Source organism: Nannospalax galili, unplaced genomic scaffold (genome assembly GCF_000622305.1).
Source record: "Nannospalax galili isolate Female #2095 unplaced genomic scaffold, S.galili_v1.0 scaffold311, whole genome shotgun sequence".
NCBI classification, from domain to species: domain Eukaryota; kingdom Metazoa; phylum Chordata; class Mammalia; order Rodentia; family Spalacidae; genus Nannospalax; species Nannospalax galili.
The window spans coordinates 4,269,598-4,276,259 of record NW_008330298.1 but is presented as its reverse complement, the minus strand read 5'-3'; the positions used below and the strand labels follow the sequence as shown (position 1 = coordinate 4,276,259).

General features: G+C 46.5%; 1 pseudogene; it reads left to right on the top strand.

Moving 5' to 3' along the window:
* Positions 1 to 870: 870 nt before the first annotated feature.
* LOC103743134 lies at positions 871 to 4,589 on the top strand (annotated as a pseudogene).
* Positions 4,590 to 6,662: the final 2,073 nt, after the last annotated feature.

Genomic DNA, 6,662 nt, shown 5'->3' with positions numbered 1-6,662 from the left:
TATATATATATATAGAGAGAGAGAGAGAGAGAGAGAGAGAGAGAGAGAGAGAGTCACACTTCAGCCATGTTGGAAAATGGGAACTATTTTGGAGATGAGGGTTCTTACATATCACTGAAATCATACCTGAAGTCCCCAGTCCCCCCAACCATGGATAAGACCGGTCCTAGGCATAGGCTATGGTGAAAGAAGAGCCAAATTTATGCTGCCAATGAGTGGCTATAGTGTCAGAGTCTGCACATCCTCTCTCATACTCAGTTCCCATCAGATTCACAAATTCACTTCCATTTCCTCAAGGCTGTTCCTCATATTCTGTGGGAATTGCTTACAAAAGTATCCTTAAAGATGCCAAAATCCAAGCTTGGTGAGGTGTCCTGACTTAGCCTGGGGTGGAGAGTGCTCTTGAATCTAATATTTTTGTTTGTTTTGTGGGACAAGGTCTCATTATGTTACTCAGGGTGTCCTCAAATTTGTTATACAGTCCAGGCTGGCCTTGAATTCACAATCCTTCTGCCTCTGCCTCCAGAGCAGTTGAGATGATAAGCTTGAGTCACCATGTCCCGTGAATCCAGTCTTTTTTTCTTTTCTTTTTTGTCTTTTTGAGACAGGGTCTCCCTGTAGCCACAGCTGGCCTGAAACTCGCTATGGAGACCAGGCTGGCCTCGATCTCAGGGGTCTGCTTGCCTCTGCCTTCCAAGTGATGGAATCAAAGGCATGTGCCACCACACTCTGCTCTGAATCCAGTCTTAAAGCATGAGTGGAACTTAACCAGGTCATCAGGGGTAAGGGACTGTGAACGATAGTTGTTTGACATGGAAGGAATAATTTGAGCAAAGGCACACTGACAGAAAGTCACAGGAGTGTGGGACTATGGAGAGTGGTTCTACTTTGTTGGGCAAGATTGACTTTGTAAGGAGAGAAGATTGCGGGGCTGAGGCATAGGCCTATCACTGAGGGGTGTAGACACTATTAATAAAGGCAATGAGGGGGCTTAGTGCAGGACTTTTCACTGGCAAGGGGCACATTTCTGGCTTGGAAAGGTCCATTACATGATGTATTGAGGACACACTGGAACCAGACCCATACAGAAAAGTGCACTTCAGGCTCTAGGAGTAGAGACAGCTCAGAGTGCAACAATTCTGAAGAGTAGTTACCTATCTGGGAGATCATTGTCCTAGCAACAAACCTTTGTCAGAAGTAAGCAGTAAAGCCTACACTGATTTAGTGGGTGAGTACGGGATTTATCTAAAACCCACAGTGAGATAACTCAGTAACAGTAAAGAAAACCCAGGCTTTGTGTGTTTAAGGAGCACCCATATCCATCTGTCACACAGATGCCCCAGAGGAGGGAATTTGCCAGAAGGCAATTATCAGTTTAAAATTATCATTTTCATTTTTTATTATTTCCAGTTCACAGAAGAGCCGGGAGGTTTGTAGGAAGAGGCCCTGTTTGCAAAGCATCTGTTTCCTGAGGGTGCCGCCAGTCCTTCCTGAGCGTGTCAGGTGTCTTTGTCTTACTCAAAGCTGCCATGGAACCTGAGCAGTCAAGATAGTGTACTAGGCAAGGTGGAAAGAAGCCAGTTCCATGTGATCTGGAGGGCAGCACAAAGATGTAGGATTTGAGGGCACTAGGTTGGAAGTTGCTGCCCAGAGGTGAAGGTACCAGAGATCAACTGCATCCCTCAGTGAGAGGGGCAGTGACTTCCTTGATCTGTATTGGTACCATCTTGGACTTTTTATCTACTTGGAGGATTTTTATTTTTGAGACAAGGTCTCATACAGCTCAGGCTGGCCTCAGACTCATCTTGAATTTTTTTTTGATCTTTTCTGAGATAGGGTTTCCCTGTAGCCCCAGCTGGCCTGGAACACGATATGTAGTCTAGGCTGGCCACGATCTCACATGTGCCACTAGGCCACAATAATCTTGAATTTCTTTTTTTAAAAATTTTGTTTATTTTTATTTTATGTGTGTGAGTGTTATGCCTGCATGTATGTAAGTACATCCATGTCCTGCAATGCCTCAGGAGGTCAGAATAGGGCATTAGATTCCCTGGAACTGGAGTTACAGACAGTTGTTAGCTGCCAGGTGGATGCTGGGATTCGAACCCAGGTCTTCTGCAGGAACAGCCAGTGCTCTTAACCACTGAACCATCTCTCTAGCACATCATCTTTCTTTTTAAAAAAATTTTATTTTATGTGTATGAGTGTATTGTCTGCATGTATGTAAGCGTACCCGTGTTGTGCAATGCCCACAGAATCAGAAGGTGGCATTGGATTCCCCTGGAACCGGAGTTAGGGATGGTTGTTAGCTGCCATGTGGATGCTGGGAATTGAACCTGGGTTCTCTGTAAGAGCAGCCAGTGCTCTTAACTGATGAGTCATCTCTCCAGCTCCCCATCTTGAATTTCTTTTTTTTTTTAAATTTATTATTATTTTTTTATTTCATGTGTATTAATGTATTGCCTGCATGTAGGTAAGTGCACCCGTGTCGTGCAATGCCCGTGGAGGTCAGAAGAGGCTGTCGGATCCCCTGGGACTGGAGTTACAGACAGTTGTTAGTTGCCATGTGGGTGCTGGGAGTTGAACCTGGGGCTTCTGCAAGAACAACCAGTGTTCTTAACCGCTGGGCCATCTCTCCAGTCCCCCATCTTGAATTTCTTATCTTCTTTCCACTTCCCAAGTGCTGGGATTGCAGGCATGCATCACCATGTCTGGTTTATGTGGTGCTGGGGACGGAACCCAGGACTTCTGTGCATGTTAAACCAGCACTCTGTCAACAGAGCTATGTACTCAGGCATGAGGATTTTTTTCTTTTTCTTTTGTTGACTTGTTTATTACAGCATCTTTCAGTTAGCCCAGATCTACCTGGAGTTTGTAATCCTTCTCCCTTGGCTTCCTGAATGCTAGGAGTGCAGGAATGTGCCATTGGGCTCTGTTGTCCTTGGGACTGAATGAATACATTTAGCTCAGCAGGGACTCCAGCCAGCATCTCATGGACACAGAGGTGGAGTGAAGGGAGGTGGCATTTGTCCTCTAGAGGACTCAATCTCTGTAGGCTGATATGGACTCCCTGCAGGCCTGAGACAGTGAAAAGGACATAATCCTTAGTTCTCTGTGATAGTTCTGAAATTTTGGGAGTGAGAGGGGTGCTGCTGGAGAGGGCACATCCAGGGCCTTATAAATGGTAGGCAAACATTCTTACCATTGAGCTACATCCCCAGGTCTACATCTTTGAATATGATCCATACTGAGAAACTGCATTTTTGTTTGAGACAGAGTTTCACTATGTAGCTCTGGTTGGCCTTGAACTCTCAGAGATCCATCTGTCTCTGCCTCCCAAGTAGTGGGATTAAAAGCACGTACCACCACACTTGGCCAGAAATTGCATTTTTCATTGTGGCCCAATGCATACAAACTCACACAGACATACACACTCATGACACTATCATAAACATTTCAAGATAATACTCTTGTGTGGGCGGGATTGGGGAGGGAGAGATGGAGGGAGGGAGGTGTTCTGCAGTCCTTTGGCAGCCCTTCTTCCACCCCGGCTTGGAGTACCTGCCTTCCCCACGGCCGGACACCTGGCTTCGGACTTCCCCTTCTTGGCCCTGCCTAGTGGTGGGGGCAATGGAACAGGAGGGCTGGAGCTGGGCTGGGTGGACCCTTGAACCTCGCTCAGCTTTCAAGTCTCTCTGAGTGAGCCCAGAATCGTGCCTGGGTTGGGCCAGGCTCAGAAGTGTAGGGGATCTCCTCAAGTCCCCCGTTTTATGAGTTCTGTGGAGGGATGGCATACTGAGGACCTCAGGTTGGAGAGGGCCTAGTGTCCCAAGTCGGCCTGAAGACCTTGCAGCCCAAGGGTCAGGCAGGAGCTGGAGTGGAAGACAACTCGGAGGGGACCTCCCCTGGGCCCTGCACTGCCCACCCAGGTGCTGTGAAGGTGAAGAAGGAGAAGGTGGAGCCAACCCTAGAGGAATCTCAGGACATGAACGCTCTCTACAGAAAGAACTGGAGCAGTTTGCCAAGCTGCTGAAGCAGAAAAGGATCACACTGGGATACACCCAGGCACATAGGCAGCACCCTGGTCGTTCTCTTTGGAAAGGTGTTCAGCCAGGGGACCATCTGCCGCTTTGAGGTTCTGCAGCTCAGTTTCAAGAACATGTGTACAAGCTTTGGTCCCTGCTGCAGAAGTGGGTGGAGGAAGCCGACAACAAGAACCTTCAGGAGATATGCAAAGCAGAGACCCTGGTGCAGGCCCGCAAGAGAAAGCAAACTTAGCATCGAGAGCTCCACCCTGCTGCAGATCAGCCTCATCACAGAGCAGCTTGGGTGTGGTTCTGTAACCAGTGTCAGAAGGGCAAAAGATCAGGCACTGACTATACCCAACAAGAGGAGTATGAGGCTGCAGGGTCTCCTTTCCCGGGGGGAGGGCCTGTATCCTTCCCTCTGCTCCCAGGCCCGATTTCGGTACCCTAGGCTATGGAAGTCCTTACTTCACCACACTCTACTCTTCCGTCCCTTTTCCTGAGGGTGAAGCTTTTCCCCCTGTCCCTGTCACCACTCTGGGCTCTCCCATGCATTCAAACTGAAGCTCAGGCACCACTGCTGTTTGGGGGATTAAATTCTTTATTTGCTAAGGAAGGTTGAAAGCACAAAGGGTGGGGCCAGGAAGTGTGGGGGGTGGTTGGAGGGAAGATGCTCTTGATTATGAGCCTCACATGAATCATCACTTTGTACTTGAATAAAGACACAGTAATAATAATAATAATAATAATAATAATAATACTCTTGTGACATGATACACTTGGATATTTTCTCTTATTTTTTTATTATTTTTATAATGTGCATGAGGGTATTGTCTGCGTGTGTGTAAGTGCACCCATGTTGTGCGATGCCCAGGGAAGTGAGAAAAGAGCGTCAGATCCCCTGGAACTGGAGTTATGGATGGTTGTTAGTTCTCTCTTTTTTTTTTTTTTTGGTCTTTTTGAGACAGGGTCTCCCTGTAGCCCCAACTCTACTAATAATTTGCATTTTGCAAAGCTCTTAATTAAGCCTTTCAGATTGCAGGTAACAGAAACTTAGAAGAACTTATAGTGAAAAGCACATATTTATCTGTGGTGGTAGACAGCAAAGACAAGTAAGTGGCTATTTGGGGTTGGGGGAGTCTGGATGGGTAACATCAGGAGGCTAGAAATGTCCAATGTCACAAATAGGGTGCATACCCATGGCTATATGTAAAGTATATAAAATGCATTGATCTATACACCTAAAGTGTATGAACTATTATTATAACATTACAGGGATGGCTCGTGTTCAAGGACAGCAATACATCTGCCTCTCTGAATGACATGAGAACCAAGGGCAGCAATCTAGGCAGCTCACTGGGAGCATAGGACAGTGATTCAGATAGATTTGAAGCCTGGCTGTGCCACTTCTCAGCTGCATGACAGGAAAGCAGCACGGTTTTCTGAGCCTTACTTTCCATACCTCTGTCACAGTCATAATGAATGCTTTTTAAGATGATACAGTGAGCTAATGGGCATAACGCATCTGCTTGGTACCCTGTACCTCTTAGGTATTCTGTGAAGGAGAATTACATAGAATGTGTGGGCCTTCCTCCTCTATTTCTCTATGCACATCTATCTCAATGTTCCTTCCGTGGAATGCCTTTCTCTGCTTTTCTTGACAGCACTCTTCAGCTCACAGTCTACCTGGTATAGGTCCAGCTACACCTGGGCACAGTATTTTTTCAGTCCCAAATCCAAATTTCCAGCATCAAACACTTGATTGATTCACCCTGGGTTGATTCACCCTAGGTCAGGTGTCCACATATTGTCTAAGCTGCCATAGTGGACAGAAGGGTCATGGTGGCAATGTGGAGCCCAGGGATCTAATCATGATTGCCTGGGGGAATGCTAAAGGTTAAACTGTGTCCCTCTACTCAAAAGATGTGTTGAAGCTCTAACCTTCAATATACAATCTAGAGTGTGGGCTTATTTGGAGATAGGGTTCTCTCTCTCTTTTTTTTTCTTTTGGTTTTTTTGAGACAGGGTCTCCTTGTAGCCCCAGCTGGTCTGGAACTCACTAGGTAGACCAGGCTGGCCTTGAAATCACAAAGATCCACATTCCTCTGCTTCCAAAGTACTGGGATTAAAGGCATGCGCCACCACGTCCAGCTAATTACAGAGATAAAGTTAAAATGAAGCCCTCATATAATATGACTGGTGTCCTCTTGAAATGGAGAAATTTGGATCCCATGACAGGCACACACAAAGAGATCGTGATGCTAAGACCTGTAGGGAGAGAACGGCCATGTGAAGATGGAGGATTGGAACAACTGCATCTATGACATGGGGGCACCAAATATGCCAGCAAAGCATCAGAAGTCTGGGATAGGCAAGGAAGGATTTCAGAGGGAGAATGGCCAGGCCAACACCTCCATTTTGGACTTTGAGCTTCTAGAACTGTAAGACAATATGTTTCTGTTATTTTCAGCCCATGAGTCTGTGGTACTTTGCTACTGCAGCCCTAATAAGTGAATGCAGGGCACATCCTTAGTGATGGATAGGAGTTCTTCCCAGGGAATGGAAAGGATGTCTTTCGAAAAGGTAAATGCAAAAAAGGGGACCATTCTGCTCAGCAAGCCCCTTCTCTATCAGTCA